Source organism: Microcebus murinus, chromosome 25 (genome assembly GCF_040939455.1).
Source record: "Microcebus murinus isolate Inina chromosome 25, M.murinus_Inina_mat1.0, whole genome shotgun sequence".
Lineage (NCBI taxonomy): Eukaryota > Metazoa > Chordata > Mammalia > Primates > Cheirogaleidae > Microcebus > Microcebus murinus.
The window spans coordinates 2,244,551-2,263,103 of record NC_134128.1 but is presented as its reverse complement, the minus strand read 5'-3'; the positions used below and the strand labels follow the sequence as shown (position 1 = coordinate 2,263,103).

General features: G+C 47.6%; 1 protein-coding gene across 12 annotated transcripts in view; it reads left to right on the top strand.

Annotated features, from left to right (window-relative positions):
- SVIL (supervillin) overlaps positions 1-18,553 on the top strand; it is a 218,663-nt gene that overhangs the window by 57,677 nt on the left and 142,433 nt on the right. Inside the window, exon 1 of one of the 12 annotated variants that reach the window (XM_075997688.1) lies at positions 3,916-6,502. The exons of 10 other annotated variants lie outside the window; for them this stretch is intronic. The gene's annotated coding sequence lies outside the window, so the exon portion shown is untranslated. Of the gene's footprint in view, positions 1-3,915; positions 6,503-14,155; positions 18,408-18,553 lie in introns of those variants that run through there. One more of the 12 variants, XM_075997691.1, reaches the window with a different exon arrangement.

Sequence of the window (18,553 nt, the reverse complement as noted above, 5' to 3'; positions counted from 1 at the left end):
CCAGGGAGTTGAGCCATTCCAGTGATGGCTGGAAAAATCTTCGTGTTTTCTCAGTGGTTGTGTATCGTAATGTGCCTTTAGGAACTCCAGGAAAGAAAAGGAAAACTGAACACTGTGGTTCTCTCTGAACTGAGCTGCGGCTCTGAAGGAGCTTTCAGGCACTCCAAGTTAGACTTTTTGGATACGAGCAGAGCCAGCCACAGAAGTGAAGGCAGACGCATCCTTCTGGGAACTTTGCTGTTTGACCTGCCTCTCTAGGGCAGTATTTCTCAAAGTGTGTTCCCTGGAACACCGATTCTGGGCTATTAATGCAGTGGGGACAGGGGTCAGAAGATGGGTCTGTGTCCAAGTATGTGTGGAATTGGATTAAAGTTGAACGACCTTCATCAAAGCTAATGAGCCTTGCGACTCTCCATGGACCCGTGTTGTGGCAGTCTCAGCACAGGCTGCAGGGCTCTTTTCTTGTCGAGCATCTTGGGATCGTGTTATTTGTTCATTAAATACTCACTGAACACCAGCATGCATGGTATTAGGCGCCAGAGATACAGCAAAACATGGGTTGGTAGTGCTTATGTATAGATAGCAAGTAGGTTACCAAGCGAGGAAAGGTAATACTGAAAAACATGCTAGCAAGTGTTTAAGAGAATGGTGTCTGTAGCTTGGTGGCCTGGGTTTTAATCCTGGGTCTGACACTTATGCACGGCTTGGTCCCGGGCAAGACACGTAACCCCTGCCCCATGTGGGTGATGGTGATGGCAGTGCCTGCCTGGAGGATGCTGCGGTTGTGAGGACTGGCATCTTGAGCACACGCTGCCAAATGCCGAGCTCTAGGGTCATCTGAACATGCACCTGTAACAGTAACGCTGAGCGCGTGGAAGGCTATATGGGCGGTGACTGGGGAAGACGCGGTGATGGGGGCCTTCTGAAGAGGGTGGTCCAGGACCCCCGAGGTGGAGACCTATAAAGATGAGCAGCCGCAGCTACAGGAAAGCATCTGAGGGAGCAGCAAGTGCAGAAAGGTAGGTCTTGTGTAGAGAGAGCACTTGGCAAAATTGAATTCCTCTTTGTGTTTACAAAGAAAAAGAAAAAGAACAAACGAGGAATAGAAGGGGAGCTCTTCAGCCTGGAAAGGGCATCTATGAAAACGCACAGCTTCCATCAGACTTACCGCTGAAGGGCTGACAGCTTTCCCCTACGATCAGGGACAAGACAGCGGTGTCCACTCTCATCCCTTCTCTTCAGCATGTGTGGTGTCAGCTGGATTAAGGGGCACCCACGCAGCTGGTGGAGCATCGTTTCCGGGTGTGTCTGCGTGGGTTCTGGAGAGGCTGGGTGTGCGAGTCGGGGGCTGAGCAGGGAAGGCCCTCTGTGTGGGCACCATTCTATGGCTGCAGGCCCAGATGGCAAGAAGGCAGAGAAAAGGCGAATTCACTCTCTGTGTCTTGGAGCTGGGACACGCTTCTTCTCTGCCCTTGGACGTCAGAACTCATGTTCTCTGGCCTCGGGGCTCTGGCAGCTCCTCAGGTTCACAGGCCCTCGGCGTAGGACTGAGGATTACACCGTCGGCCTCCCTGGTTCTGGGGCCTTCACACTTGGACCGAGCCAATCTACAGGCTTCCCTAGTGGTCCAGCTTGAGGTTGCAGGCTGTAAGATCAATATACAAAAATCAATTTTATTTCTATATACTTGTAATGAATAATCTGAAATGAAATCAAGAAAATAATTCCTTTTATAATAGAATGAAAAAGAATAAAATACTTAGGAACAAGTTAATAAAAGAAGTACAAGACATATACTGTTAAAGCTATAAAATATTGTTGAAAGAAATTAAAGAAGACCTAAATAAACGGAAAAACATCTCATGTTCATGGGGCAGAAAAATTAACAATCCTCCCAAGTTGATCTATAGATTTAACGCAATTCTCTTTTAAAATCTCAGATGAGTTCTTTGAAGAAATTGGCAAGCTGATCCTAAAATTGTATGGAAAATCAAGGGACCCATAATAGCCACAGCCTTGAAAAAGAAGAAAAAAATAGGAAGACTCAACTTCCTGACTTCAAAACTTACTATGAGACTGTTAAATACAACTGAAACCAAGACAGTGTTCTAATGGCATAAGGGTGAATATATAGGGGGAATAGAATTGAGAATCTAGAAATAAGCTCATACATTTATGGTCAATTGATTTTTAGCAAATGTGCCAAAATAATTCAATGAGAAAAGAATAGTCTCTTCAATAGATCACACTGGGGCAACTGGATATGCATGTACAAAAGAATGAAGCTGGACTCTTACCTTACACTATGTATAAAAATTAACTAAAAATGGATTGGAAGCTTAAATGTAAGAGCTATGACTTTGAAACTCTTAGAAAAAAACCATGGACATAAAATGACCTTGGATTCGACATGCTTTTTTAGATATGACACCCAAAAGTGACAACAGAAAAATAGTCAAATTGAACTCCATTAAACTTAAAAATGTTTGTGCATCAAAGGACACTATCAAGAAAGTAAAAAGACAATCCACAGAAAGGAAGAAAATAATTGCAAATCATATGTGTTAAGGGTCTGTATCTGGAATATATTAATATAAAGAACTCTTATGACTCAGTAATAAAAAAGATAACTCTATTAAAAATTGGCAAAGCATCTGAATAGACATTTCTCAGAAGAAGATATGCTAATGGCCAATAGGCACACAATACAATTTTTGACACTGTTGTCAACAGCATAATGCAAATTGGCACCTCAGTGAGAAACCACTTCATATCCACAATGAAAGACAAACAATGACCAGTGTTGGTGAGGATGTGAAGAAATTGGAACTCTCAGGATTTCAAAGCATCTGCTTTGAAAAACAGTCTGGCAGTTCCTCAAACAATTAAACATACAGTTATCTTTTATAACCCAGTATGTCCACTCCTAGGTATATATGCAAGAGAAATGGAAACATGTCTACACAAAAACACTAATGTTTATAGCAGCATTATTCATAATACCCAAAGAATGGAAATGACCCAAATGTTTGTCAGCTGATGAATGGATTATTTTACAATGTGATGTGTCCACACAGCAAAATGTTATTTGGCTACAAAAAGGAATGGAGCACTGATATGTGCTGAAACATGGACGAGCCTTACAAATACGCTACATGAAAGAAGCCAGACACCAGAGAACATGTATCGTGTGATTCTTGTTCTATGAAATTTCCAGAACAGGCAAATCTATAGAGACAGAAAGTAGAATGGTGGTTGCTTTCGACTGGGGGTGCTCAGGGCTAAATTAGGAGTAACTGCTAATGGGTCTGTAGTTTCTTTTTGGGGTGATGAAAATGTCTAAAATTAATTTGATAATGAAGGTACAACTTTGTGGATATCCTACAAACCATTGAATTACACACTTTAAATCGGTGAATTGTATGGAATGTGAATCATATGAATAAAGCTGTTGTGTGTGTCTGTGTATATATATGGATGTATCTTGGAGATTGAACTGTCAGCACTTGGTGACAGATGGGATTTAGGTAGGCAAGGAAGGAATTAAGGATGACTCTCAAATTTTGGCCTTGGGCAGCTTCCGAGAAGGAGAGAAAAACTGAGGGAGGAGGATTTTGTTTTCCTTTGTTTTATGAGGGCCAACTTTGAGGATCAGGTGTTCTGTTGTAGGCGTATTGAGTTTGAGGGGTAGTGATATTAGGCAGGCGACTGAATATGATTTTGGAGTTCCGAGGAGCAATGGGACTGCAGATAAGATTTAAATGGTGGGAAAGTCCCCAGGAAGGGATGACAGCAGAGAGGTGGGGGAGGGTGGGTTGGTCGCTCAGGAGGGTTGGAGGAGAGAAGGAGCCCCGTGGCCAGGCAGGGAGTAAGGAAAAGGGGGAGTATGCGAGGGGGTGCTGAACTTAGGTGATTTAAGAGGAGGGAGGTGTCCACGGAGTCAGGCACTGGGGGCGTCAGTAAGGGAGCGACAGAGGCCTCTGTGGGAACTGCTGAGACGGACATTGTCCGTGACCTTGCCAAGAGTAGTTCCAAGTGGAGACTCCAGATCAGAGTGGATTGAACAGAGAATGCGAAGTGCTGAAGTGGAAAGAGCTAGGCAACTGTTTCTAGAAGTTTTGCTGTAACCAGACTCTGGTGAAAATTACTTTAGGATCTTTGCCTGCTCTGCTGAGACACCTGACAGAGGGCTGGCTGGCTTTGAAGGTAGTGTCTTCCCTTGGAGGCAGTCCTTCTGGGTTCGAGCCGTGATCTAGGGAGCTGCACGCTGTGAGCAGGGTGGGCTGGGAGAGCAGTGCTGGACTGGGAGAGGAGTGCAATCTTCGCTTTGGTTTTGTTATTTTGATTGGGAGATAATTGAAAGAAGGCGTTTACTAATGTGTTTTTCAAAGTCTAGGTGGAATTGTTTAAATATCTCCATTTGAAATCAGAAGAAAAACAAAAGCCACTCCATGCTCTCAGATGCAGTGAGGTCTTTGCGAAGTGAGTGCTGAGTGCACTCGCACCACGCGTTGCCTGTCGTGGGGTGGCGGTGGAACCGGTGTTTGGACCCCTGGGGTTGTACCGGCGCCTGGAGTGAGCTGGCGGGAAAAGCGGTGACGCCCTCACAAGGCCCGTGCAAATGCTTTTCGGGACCCTCACAAGTGCGCTGCCCATGGAGCTTACCGTCTGCATTAGACTGTTCTTCCCCATGCTTCTTTACTATAATTTAGGTTATATGAAAACAATAATCTGATTTCCAATACCAGATGTTCCTTCAAGTAACAACCCCATCTTTCCCTTCTCTTGAGAAAATATTACTTAGGCCATAAAGCCCATTTGAAATGTTTTTAGCAAACATCATTGTCTAAGTCCATTTTGTGCTGCCATAACAGAATGCCACAGGCTGGGTAACTTATAAACAATATTAAGTTTATTTGGCTCACGGTTCTAGAGGCTGGGAAGTCCAAGATTGCATCTGGTGAGGGCCTTGTGCCGCGTCATGCCACACGGAAGGTGTCACACAGAGAGCAGCTAGAGCGGTCTGAACTCGCTCTCACGGCAAACCCGCTCCATGGTCAGACCCCCGTCTGCAATGATGATATTAATCCATTTGTGGGCACAGAGCACCCTGACCTGATGACCTCTCCGGGGCCAGCCTCCCAACACTGCTGCACTGAGGATTAAGTTCCCAACACATGGACTCTGGGGATGCGTTCAGACTGCAGCAGTCGTGTTTTGAGCACGTGGCTAAAGACTGCTTATTTCAGATGAGGCCAAGCAGTGTTTGTTTTTCTTTTACCAGATGTTGTGTGTGTGTGCACATGCACATGCATATTTTGGCAAGCCAGTTTTGAAAAGTTATATCGGAGTGTTCCTAGCTAAAAATGTTTCCCTTTCTTATATGGATATAAATGGTCTATCACCAAATAATATTTTAAAAATCTGGTGTTTTCTGATTGCCTTGTCATGAAATTGGAGAATGTCCTTATTTCTTTAACCTTGATTAAAGGCTCTTTGTAAGGGGTTTTCTTGTATTTTTTTTAAATTATGTGGTTATAATTGTTTGATTGTATTTTAGTGTACCTGTCAGGAGGGTTATATTGGGGGTTTTGAGGAAGGAATTGTTTAGTATTACTTTTACTAAAACATTCTGAAAAAAGCATCTTAATTTGTTCTAGAGTGCAGATCCACAGGGTTTTCAAATTTATTATCCTGAGAAAATGATATGAGTAGTATGTCCTACTTGATTAGAAGTTAGACTGTCATCCATGGAGAAATTTCTAGGTTGAAAGAAACCCTGATTTTGGAATCCTATTTGCTTGAGCTGTACTCTGCCCTGGGTTTACGACTTACACTAACTTCTAGCAACTTCCAATCAAGGGAGAATTAGAGTGGGAAGGAATCAGCTGAACTTCACCCTGTTATCTTGCCTACAAGGCCTCCTTGGCCACAGGGTCATGCTAAAGTGCACTTTTGATGTCTTGATTTTAAAAGAGCAAGAGAGGGTGGCTGCCAAGAGAAGGCATTTGCTCTGCTCTGCTCTCGCGACTAGCTGCCCAACTGCTTCTTGAGAGAAGCCGCCGGGGGCCCAACATGACGAGGGCCGAGCCAGGTCAGTGTGCTTTGCCTTCTCATTGTGTTCAGAGGTCGGGCGACAGGAAGCAGGTGCTGCCGACAACATTTCAGGTCACTGTATGGAGGAACGCCGATGCCATTTTTTCTGCTTAGGGTGGAACTGTGCAGATAGCTTGTGTTTCTCCAAAACGTCTCCTTTGCCCTGGGATGCAGCCAGGCCTCTGATGTGGCAGTGTGTGCTGTGTCACAAACCTCAGCCCCGAAGCCCAAGCTTGGCGTTGCGTGTCGGATCAGATGACCGTGGCAGGCAGGCGGCACGCCCTCGGGAGATGAGGAAGCAAACATGAGAGTGATGTTTGTGCACGCGTGTGGACAGAGCCTGTGGGCAGATGCCTTTGAGATGTGTGAGTGTAGGGACATGAAGAGAGAAAACAAGAGGGGACAGGTAAGAGACCTGTGGATTTTCTAAAATAATTCCAGGTGGTTGCATTTAGAACACTGCTTAGTACTTCTAGGGCTGGTGGGAGCCTCATGTTTGTAAGTTTTGTGGTTATAGTGTTTGTCTTTCTGGAAATGATTTTTGGATGTTGATAAATTAGCTTAGAGCATTTCAATTAAAAATGCCACAATTTTGACTTTTAAAAGTAAAAACAGAATTTTTTTTTTATTGCTGTTCTACTAGCAAAAAAATCGGAGGTGTACTGCTTTCTAAATTGTAAAAACAAATAAGTATATAAAAATTCTAAAGGAATCTCTTTCTTTGTGATCTTCTGTTAGATTCAATTTAAACTATAGGCCTTACCTAAAATAAAATTTACCGTAGCAGGAAATAGATGCTGTAGAAAACTCTACACCTTTGTACTTCTCTGTTCCTCACCTGCTCGCTCTCTCTCTCTCTTTCTCTCTCTCTCTCCCCCCCCCCCACACAGAACCTACCTACCTACCTACCTATATTTGCACGAAAAATAGGTAGTGAAGTCTTAAAGGGCAAACAGAAGGTACAATACAATCGAGTAAGAGGCTGAATATATACCGGAACAAGTGTTAATTTTTTTATTTCACTTTCATTTGGATACTTTTACTAATTCTCTTTGCTGGGTCTATGACTTTGCAAACATTCTTTGGCCCTGGGAGGGAGTTGTATAACCATAAAACTTGAGAATCCTGGCCCTAGAATAAATGTTCCTTTTAAAACCCCAAGGACAGAAAATTGAATACAGCTGTGCAAAAAAAGAAAGAAAGAAGAAAAAAAAAGTCAAGTGACGGTTCAGGGCTGCAGGCGTCCTGACCAAGTTTCCCAGCGCACTGGAGCCGTGGTTTCACGGGGACGGGCGGTGGGAGCTTGGTGCTCTTTCTGAAGGTCTGGGGGGGGGTGGCAGGACTTCCTTCAGAACTGCGTGTCTCTGGGATGTGCTTAGAGAGCATTCTTGTTGGCACAGTTATTTATCATCTGGCTTGTCCTACGTATGTTCTATTGTTTTCCCAGACAGAGAATTGGGGTTTCTAGGCCATTTTCTCAGACACTGTGATCCTACAAACCTTGCAGTTCCTACTTATAAGTAAGCTTCAGAGCTTAAGCAGTTCATAGTGGCATCAGAAGATAGACCCGCTGTGATTTTGAGACTCAAATTTCCACTCCTTTGTTCGCAGTCCCTGAATTTTCCTCAGTATAAAAATGCTCTAAACGTGGTCCTGAGCACATGGCACTGCTGTTCCCTGAGTCTCCTCCCCTGGCACGGAGACCAGGATGTTGCTTCTCTGACGTTTGCCTGTGGGGTCCCTCTGTCAGGTTTGTAGCCCGCAGGGAGCTGTCGCCGTGGCCTCTAACCTCTGTGCAGCCTGGCATTAATCACTTTGCTCTTTGTCAGACCATGTAATGATGATTCACGCTTCTTCCTCTGCAAGATTAGATTGCTGTGATTTTCATATCCTGGCCTGCCCACTGGGGATTTGAATGAATACTTGTTGGTATAGAAAAGCTGTATTGGGTTTCTGGGCAGAAGGGACTGAAATTTGCCCACTTGGCCATCATCAGAAAATGTAAGGAGAGTCTGGCTGAAAACTAATCCTGCCTTCAGGCTCACCACCGATTCCCTTCCGGTCCAGGCCGCAGGCCCTGCCGCTGGGTGCACAGGGCCTGCGTGGTGGATTTGCAGGAGTGATGCCAAGACGCGAGATCAGAGTGTGCAGAAGGTTTTGCAAGGGAGCCCTGCATTGAAATCAGACACTGCTAATGAGGAAAATATTCCCAAAGAGGTATCTGAGAAGGAGGTTAACTAATTTAGGCATGTGGGACAGTCTACTCAAAGCCAACAGGGATTATGGTCACAGATTTGGAGGTGGAGGTGCAGAAGAGAGTCATTGAGGGGAAAAGTGGTCTTTGAAAACAGCTCAGTGTTTTGGCATGTCCCCTTTAGGACACATATTGATCATACTATGCACTCAACAAATGCATATCGAGCGCTTATGACACTGAGGCACTGTTGTAGGCACTGAAGACTAACAGCAGTCCACAGAACAGACAAAAATCTCTGTCCTCACGGAAGCCACATTTTAGGGGCCCGTGTCACTGCAGGTACAGGGTAGGCTGAAGAAAGCCACAGCAAGGAGTTGGGAATAGCAGGAAGAGTGCATGAATAGCTGCAGCTGTTTGAAAATATATTTGCTTTCTTATTTCCTCTTCCCTCTGACATGATGAGCAGCCTCTGCCTCCCAGCAAGGTCACCGGCCACCTTACGGCAGGTCATCAGAAGGGACTTACCCACATTGACGAATAATCCACTTTGGTTGAAGGAGTCCAGCAGGAAGCTTCAGGGTCTTCAAGGGTTGTCTGCTATCGACTGGGCTTCTACCATAGGGAAACTAGGTGCCATCAAACGCCTTCATCTTTGCTCTTCTGCTGTTAATGACAGTTCTCACTGCAGATTGCCTTGCATGACATATTCTGGCTCCCTCAGACTCCTTCCCCTTCCTTCCTGTATTTCTTCCTTCTTTCCTTCTTTTCCCTCTTAGTTGTCTGGGTTTCTCTTCAGGGCACATGAGACAGCGCTCGCCCAGAATTGCAGTCTCCGTGCTGGGGAACTGGCACGGCCTGTCTCAGCCCGTTCTGTGCCGAGGCTAAGGGCGGCCGAGTCTGGGCGTCTGCAGAGAGAAGGGTGCCTGTGGCCCACTCTGCAAGAAGGTGGCGCTGACACCTGCTTCTGGAGAGGGCCCTGGGAGCGCCAGTGGAGGCCGCGGGGAGGGGAGCGGGCGTGTCACCTGGTGGGCGACGGAGCGGGCAGGGAGGGGGCGAGGCCAGGCTCCTTTAACAACCAGCTCTCGCCCGGATGAAGTGAGAGCCGGCGCTTATCTCCAGAAGGCACCGCGCCCCGCAGGAAGGATCTCCCCACGGCCCAAGCACCCCCACCAGGCCTGGCCTCTAACACTGGGGGGTCAAAGTTCAGCATGAGATTTGGAGGGGACTGACACCCCAACTATAGCAGGCTGGTAGGAGCCTTAATCCAGATCAGCGGTTTTGAGTTCCTGCACTAAAACCAAGTCTTTGCTCCATGGCACACGATGAGAAATGTGAGGAAACGAAGTGAGTGTTCCATAAAGCTAAATGCACTTAATCGATGCCTATATCTTTCCATTATTTTCTTTTCTTGAACTTTCCACTTGTCCCAGAAATGACTCATCCTGGACTCAGCCTCCTGCCCCTCCCTCCCGTCCCACGGCCGTGTGGGCCCACCCCGCTGTCCCCTGCACCCGTCTTCACAGGCGGCGGGTCCTCAGGGTGGCGCCGGCCAGTGCGGTGGCTGCCTAGCCTCAGGGCAGGGTCCCGCGAACCCCAGTGCAGCCTCCAGTCGTCCTGGGATCCGCCAGGCTGTGGCTGGGTTCCTACTTACCGGCGCTGTGGTTCCGCCTGGTCGCGGGCTTCTGGGCTTCCTGGGCCGGCCAGGGCACAGCCGCCACTGCGCTCTGTCTCGAGGAAGGCGAGCGTGGGCCCGCGCCGCCTGCCCGCACGCGGCTCTCGGTCCCGAGAGGAGGAAGGCCCCCAGGCGCCTCCCTCGCTCTCCTCTGTAGGCCTCCCCGAGCGGAGCCGCGCTGTGTGGCGCCTGCCTCGGTGCGTGGGGTCGGCCTCCGCCCTGGGCGCAGGGAGCTCCCGCCTCCAGCTCCCGCGTGTCCGCCCTGCCACGTGCGCTGCAGACGGGACCCAGCGGTTTTGGATGTCCAAGGCCTAAACACGGAGCGTGTCACACTCTGTGCGTCTCCCACGACTCACCAGACGCTGAGCCTGGTGTCCAGGAATGCGATGTCCATCCAGCCGTTTGAGAGACTGAGTCCCCGGAGCCGGGCCTCAAAGCAGGGCCCGGCCCAGCCCTGGCACGGTCGCACTTCACTGTGGCCACGCAGTGGCAGTGCCGTTCCCGCGGGTCTCTGCTGCACCCTGCTCTGACCGGCAGCCTGGAGCCAGCCTCTGGCTCCTGATGGGTCCTTCAAGCCGCTGACTAACAGGGGCCCTGGAGCTCAAGGGTTTTCCTCTAAAGCCAGTAAAGTTCTCTGGAAGCATTGAGAAAAAAGAGACCAGACAGACAGACTCCACTGATTGATTGATTGATTGATTGATCAATTCAGATTATTTGGGTGGGAGTTTTTGTTGGTTGAAAATATTAATTGAAAATAATATCCTCTCTTTTGTCTTTTTTAAAAATCTGCCTACTAACAAAATTACTTGCTCATGGCACAGAAGTCCACAAGCTTAGGCTCGTACTGGTTTATCAGATGGTTTTAAATGTCAGGAGACAACAGCATAGATGACAGAACCCTAAGCTCATTAAGGAAATGAAATGATTCCAGTTCCGATCCTGTCGTAGCTGAGATTAGGGCAAAACACAGGTCCTGGCTGCCTGGCCTTTTGTCCCCTGGAAATGAACAGCTTGAAAAAACACTCCCAGTGATTGCTCAAGTTCATTGACATCTAGAAAGCAGAACTCTCCGGAAGGCAGAAGCAACTAGAGAGCTTGGCTGGCCGCTGCCCTGTGCCGGCAGTGCTGGCCAGTGCCTTGTAATGACAGTGCTGGCCAGTGCCCTGTAATGACAGTGCTGGCCAGTGCCTTGTAATGACAGTGCTGGCCAGTGCCTTGTAATGACAGTGCTGGCCAGTGCCTTGTAATGACAGTGCTGGCCAGTGCCCTGTAATGACAGTGCTGGCCAGTGCCTTGTAATGACAGTGCTGGCCAGTGCCCTGTAATGACAGTGCTGGCCAGTGCCTTGTAATGACAGTGCTGGCCAGTGCTTTGTAATGACAGTGCTGGCCAGTGCCCTGTAATGACAGTGCTGGCCAGTGCCTTGTAATGACAGTGCTGGCCAGTGCCCTGTAATGACAGTGCTGGCCGGTGCCCTGTAATGACAGTGCTGGCCGGTGCCCTGTAATGACAGTGCTGGCCGGTGCCCTGTAATGACAGTGCTGGCCGGTGCCCTGTAATGACAGTGCTGGCCGGTGCCCTGTAATGACAGTGCTGGCCGCTGCCCTGTAATGACAGTGCTGGCCGGTGCCCTGTAATGACAGTGCTGGCCGGTGCCTTGTAATGACAGTGCTGGCCGCTGCCCTGTGCCGGCAGTGCTGGCCAGTGCCTTGTAATGACAGTGCTGGCCAGTGCCCTGTAATGACAGTGCTGGCCAGTGCCCTGTAATGACAGTGCTGGCCGCTGCCCTGTAATGACAGTGCTGGCGGTGCCCTGTGCTGACAGTGCTGGCCGCTGCCCTGTAATGACAGTGCTGGCCGCTGCCCTGTAATGACAGTGCTGGCCAGTGCCCTGTAATGACAGTGCTGGCCGCTGCCCTGTAATGACAGTGCTGGCCGCTGCCCTGTAATGACAGTGCTGGCCGCTGCCCTGTAATGACAGTGCTGGCCGCTGCCCTGTAATGACAGTGCCGGCCGCTGCCCTGTGCCGGCAGTGCTGGCCAGTGCCCTGTAATGACAGTGCTGGCCAGTGCCCTGTAATGACAGTGATGGCCAGTGCCCTGTAATGACAGTGCTGGCCGCTGCCCTGTAATGACAGTGCTGGCCGCTGCCCTGTAATGACAGTGCTGGCCGCTGCCCTGTGCCGGCAGTGCTGGCCAGTGCCCTGTAATGACAGTGCTGGCCAGTGCCCTGTAATGACAGTGCTGGCCGCTGCCCTGTAATGACAGTGCTGGCCAGTGCCCTGTAATGACAGTGCTGGCCAGTGCCTTGTAATGACAGTGCTGGCCAGTGCCCTGTAATGACAGTGCTGGCCAGTGCCTTGTAATGACAGTGATGGCGGGCGCCCTGTAATGACAGTGATGGCGGGCGCCCTGTAATGACAGTGCTGGCCAGTGCCCTGTAATGACAGTGCTGGCCAGTGCCTTGTAATGACAGTGCTGGCCGCTGCCCTGTGCTGACAGTGCTGGCCGCTGCCCTGTAATGACAGTGCTGGCGGTGCCCTGTGCTGACAGTGCTGGCCGCTGCCCTGTAATGACAGTGCTGGCGGTGCCCTGTGCTGACAGTGCTGGCCGGCGCCCTGACAGCATCGTTGCTCCGGAAATAGGCGTGAGCGCGGAGAGTGAGGCCTGCGCACAAACACTGCGCCTGTTTTCTTTCCTGCCTGTGAGCTGAGGGTCAGCTCGTCACTTTCTCCAGCTCTGGAGGGACGTTATGTATCGATTAATCAAACTTGAAAGGAAGGGGAGAATGTTTAGCTGCATTCAAATGAGGAAAGAGACCTCACCATAAGCTGTTTTGCTTTTAGTTTTTTGTCTCCGCGTCACAAATGTCCATTAGATTTACCTGTGTGGCGTTGCTAGGTTCTGGGGACCTCAGAGATACCGGGAAGTCCCTGCTCACTGTCTAGAGGTTGTGGGGTCAGAGACTGTGTCAGGGACAGGTTTATAGGAGAAATAAAGTCAACTGAGCCTTGAAGGATGATTGGGGCTTTTCTTTCTGTCTTTCTTAGAGATAAAGTCTTGCTCTGTCTCGCAGGCTGGAGGGCAGTGGCGATCACAGCTCACTGTCACCTCAAACTCCTAGGCTCAAGTGATCTTCTTGCCTCAGCCTCCTGAGCAGAAAGAAGGAAAGGCATTCCGAGCAGCCTGGATATAGCAAGGGTGGTCACTGTGGCTTCTCGGGTTGGGTGCAGGTCACTTGCTGTGGGGCGGAGTGGGGAAGCGGCCAGCTCAGAGGGACAGGACTTTGGAATTTATCCACCAGGCCAGACATCCTTGATGTTTTGTTTTCTGGTTTTTTCTTTTGCTTTCCACTAACACAAGTACTGTATGTCACTGACATCCACACGAGTCACATTCCTCCTGGGTTTACCTAAATGTGATGCCAGCAGTAAATCAAGTCATCACAGTTCCCCGCAGCCTTCACGGCTCTTAGGGACACACCCATTACAGTAACCACAGATCTTGGTCTATATGAGATCCTCTCTGGGCTAAGTGTAATTTCCAATGTATTTATTTGTAACCAGATAGCTTTTCTCCTACTGATGAATATCTAAATGTAAGTGGGTAACAGTGAGTTTTACGCAGATATTCTGACCTTTGCCCCTCAAACGATGTAACTCAGTGAGTTTGCCGCTCGAGCTGCCATGGGTGAGGGGTGGCTGCTACCCACCGTCTGCTGGAGAAGCAGCCCAGGAGCTCATGAAGAGGTTCAGTTGGGAGCAAACAGCCAGGACTGGGAAGTTCAAAGGCCATTCTTGGAACCACAGTGAGGAGGGGTTTGGGGAGCTGGAGGTAGGAGGTGGGAGAACTGTATGGAGGCTCTGTAATAATTCTGACTCGAGCGCATGAGAACATCAACAGGGGGTGGAGCAGAGAAGGAGGCTGAAGTTCAGGGTGGCCCCGTGTCCAGTTTGGGTGACCACGTTGCTAATGGTGAGGTTCTGGTTAGGAAAACAGGAGCCAGTTTTCTGATGTGAGATGATGAGAATACTGTTATTTGTCTTGAGTTTCATGTTCCCATGAGATTATCCTGATATTCTGAGCTCCAGGGAATCACCAACATCCGGAATTCTACTTCAGGTGTGGCAGAACTCACTCTGGGGGAGGGTGGGTGGGTGAGAAGACCACCGGATCAGTGTCCTGGGTAACATTTGGACACTGGAGGGAGGGGAGAGGTAGACAGGTCAGCGAGACAACCAGGGAGGGAATGATCACGTCACGTGCAGAGCCCAGAAAGGAGTGGTCAAGAATTTTTTATAAAGAGACGTTCCATGCAGCCAGAGTGGTCAGAAGGTGTCGGCACCAGAGCGGGGCCCAGTCCAGATGCAGCACGCGGGCCTGCTGCGGGAGAGCAGCTGCTGCGCACAGCGGGGGCTGGAATCCAGTGGCGAGGCCCATGGCAGCTGCGCGGGCGCTGGGAGAGGGGAGAGTGGCTCTGCAAGATTAGTGATGGCAGAGACAAGGGAAGGAGGGCGGTGAGAGCTTGCAGGGGCAGCTGGGACTGAAGGAATTGGGGGAGCAGGAGGTGAGAGGCTGGGGCTATTCTTGGGCTTGCTGTGGTGCCCTCAATGAAGTGAGAAGCAGCCTCCTGTGTCCTGTGCACGACCTGGCAGTCCCTAGAGCTAATCATCTCCAAAAGAAAAGTCCAGCATCAGTTATTTGGCCCTCAGGAGTGGCAGTACTGGATGTTCGAATCCAGATTTCATGTTATGGAGTCTGAGGATAAAGGTCACTGAGGCATTCTCCATCTGCCCGCCCTGTTTCCCGGAAGGCTTGGCTATCATGTTATCTTTTTGTTGTAAAAAATGAGCCTCTTAGACTATGAACTCTAGAGTTTAAAAAAAATTTATTATATTTATAGTAGCATTCAGATGTGAAGCGTGTGCCTATAGTCCCAGTAACTCCGGCTGCTGAGGTGGGAGGATCACTTGAGCCCAGGAGTTCGAGTCTGCCTGGGCAACATAGTGAGACCTGTCTTTTTAAAAAGACCTAATGTCCTCTCTTTTCAAAGAGTTGTTTTCTTACTATTTCTCCAGTGTAGATCAGGTTTTGAAGTTTAATAATCTGGAGCAGTGGATTGAACTGAAAAGTCTGTGGAGGTGTCATTTTCTGTCATTGGATGGGCCCTAGGTATTAGAGGGGCTCCAGTTAACTGTCTGTATAGCCTGCTAAATAAAAATGTTCCATTGGAAAGAAGTGCTTTCCATTTCTTATTCTATATCAAATATTTTACTTTGTGTCAGTGACTTTCTTGTAGGGAAAAAGAAATATTTCCAATTTGAAGTTCTTAAGATAGCATTGATAATAAGTCAATGTTTATGGATTTATTTAAAGTAGAGTTCGAGTAAATAGCCCATTTACAAATGGACTTTGTATTTGACAGTGTCATTTTGCAGTAGGTTTGCATGTGCATCTGTTCCCCAGTTCCCCAGTGGTAGCGTCTTTGTATCATGTATAACAGTGTCACAGCCAGGACACGAACACTGACAGTCAGGAGGAGGAGGAGAAATTCCAGAGCAGGGAGCCTTCGTGTTGCCCCCAACCTCTGACAGCTGTCTGTGCCCCATTTCTACAATGTTGTCATCTGGGGAGTATATGAATGGAATCATGCAATAGCTAACATTTTGGAATTGGCTTTTTTTCATTTGGCATTAACGCCCTCAATTTTTATCCAGGCTATTGTAGGTATCAATAGTTTGTTCCTTTTTATTGTTGAGTAGTGTTCCATGGTGTGGATGTACCACACTGAGGATTAAGTAGAACTCCTGTATTTAATTATTTATTTTGTCTAGGGCTGTCCAATTGCCGAGGCGCCTTTTGTTGGGAGGCGTGAGAGTCAGTTTGGCGTGCCTGTGTGTGCCCGTCTGTCTCTGACCAGCTCCATTGGCCAGGGCTGGGCGCCTGTCCATGCCTGCCCTCCCGTCCCACCGCACTGTCTAGATTGCCAGAGCTGGATTCTAGGGCTCAGTGTGGGGTAGAGGGATTCCTCTCTCTTTGTTCTTCTTTTTCAAGATTGTTCTAGCTAGTCTAGGGCCTGTGCCTTTACATAGAAATTTTAGAAAAAGCTTGTCTATATCAGCCAAAAATCCTTGCAGGGTTTTGATGGGAATTGTATTAAACCCACCTATAGGTCAATTTTGGAAGGATTGACATCTTGACTACGTTAACTTTTACAATTCATGATTATCATTATGTAGAAAGAAGTGGGTGTGACAAGAGTTTTTCTGAGTTAGGAAGATAGTGAAAAAATTTAGGTAAGTGTGTAAACAGGTTGCACAGGAAGAATGAACTGGGATTCAAATAGTCCAGCAGAAAAAGGGTGTATAAAAGAAGTGACAGAGAAGAATTACTAGTCTATTAGGCTCTAATGTGTTAATCTAGGACAGTTTGGTTGCTACAGGGATGCAACTGAGCAAAAACTTGAGAGGCATACAAAAGTGAGATGTTTATTTTGTGGGAGTGCATCTTTTTTAGGAGAAAAACTGCACTATTGTGGGTAACGGGGATTCATTTTCTCCTATCTTTTGTTTAAAGAAAAGCTCCAGAATCCCAGATAGTCAGCTGCTTCTTTAATTTATTTTTACTCTGCTTTTCTCCAGGAAGGGTTTAAAGCAGCCTATATAAATATATAAAACAAGACAAAATAAACTTTAAAATGAGATAAAAACCAAATTGGGGAAATATGAATAAGTTCAGGGACAGTTAGAAAGATTAGGAAACAAAAGTTGTGCTGGGAAAGTTTTGTTTGTTTGTCATCTCGAGGAGGGTAGAAAATTCGGCTTGGACAAATGGTAATTTTTACTCCTTGCACAAAATAGTCAGGAAGCCAGTGTTTAATTACGATGCCTGTCCTGGGCATCTGTCATCTTCTCACCTGGCCACAGGACTGTCCGCTGAGGGGGAGGCATTGTGCTGCAGGGTTGATCAGTCACAGGAATTCAGATCCGCACTGTGCAGTCGTGCTGTGCTGACGGGTGCAGCTGGTGGTCCTAGGACAGTGACATCGGGGCACACCAGCCGCACAGCACACAGCCTCCGCTCCGGCCTCTGAGTGAGGGGTTTGTGATGAACAGTTGAGTCTCTCTAGTATTCTTGGCAAACAACAGGGACACTGTCATTGTAAGTATTTTTCTAAACGGGGTTGTAATATTTAGTTTTAATGTTGAAAAAAAAGTAAATGGCCTTTTAATGTTTAAAAAGTGGAAGTGGCTTTTTAAGAAGTGGTTGTGCTTAAAAGTTCATTTTTCCCCCCAGTAGTTAAGGTTCACCAGGTTTTCAAGAGAGGTGACCTACCTGGGATCCATAGGAAGATAGATTTTGCTAATTGAGAGTATTGGCTTTGGATATAAGGCAAAATGTTTGCATAGTTTTAAAGAAATTGCTCCCAGCACAGTTTTTTCTTTGATGATTAATTTTCTACAGTTATTAGAGGTTATCCACAGAGGTCTACACCGTTTGTAAACGTGTAAAGAGACATGTGCCACTCTAGCATGCTGTTTAATAAATATTCATATGTAATATGTATGTTACTTACTTTTGGGGTGTCCAGTGTCTGAGTTTTGTCAAGGATTATGTGTTCTTTTTTTTTTAACCTAAAAATGAAGTTATAGAAATGTTTGCCCATCTAGACCTGTATTGTTGAAGGCTGCTCAGTAGACTGCTGTTGTATTTTTAATTTCTCTATGAAACAAGCTGAAAGACAATGAGGACAGGCTGATAGCATTTGAAGGAGCTGCTGGCCAGCCCAGCCGCGACAGCTGACGGGCTCCTCTCGGTTTCCAGAGCTATTTCTGGTGGATTAGCCGGTACCAGGCCTCTCGAGTTCAGGCCATAAAAGGCCCGTCCTGTGTGGAGCCTGCTTCACTGCTCTGATGCGTCCTTACGGGCTACCGTGTCCTCAGGTTTCACGGGATTTGCCTAGTAATGGGTGGCCCTACCAAAGCCAGGTCGGGGACGTTTGGCCTCGAGGACGCCGGGGAACGGAAAAAGAGAAGACTCTTTTTATTAATGTTTTGGCGTTCTTTTTGGAGAGAAACTTTTGGGATGTAGCCTTCACCTATTTCCTGAACTTGACATCCAAACGCCTTTTGGAAAGCACCATTCTAAATTTATCCTGTTCTGAATCATCGCTTCTGATGGATGCAAGTTGCCTTGTTTTGCATTGTGATATTTGGTTTTGTACAAGTCACTTGGGCTAACTTTTGATACTTCACATTTTGTTTAACATTTGGAAGTAGTAGTCATTGAAAAGAGACTCCGAGAAAATACTACAGGACATCCAAAGCTGGATTAGAGGATATAACGTGTTTTGTTTTATTTTTTAATTAGACAAATAAGGAATTGCAGTGTGATTTCCCCTCCCCCTTTAACTTAGAGGAACAAGAATTATACAGAAATTTGAAGTAAGTGAAAAATCTTCCTATAATTCTAAAGCCATTTGGGTCTTTTTATGTACCATCTGTCTGCGCATGCTTCCTAAGGATCTGACGACTTCAAGCGTTGGAATGTTCCTGCCAGTATTTGCTAGTTATTACAGCTTCTGCAGATA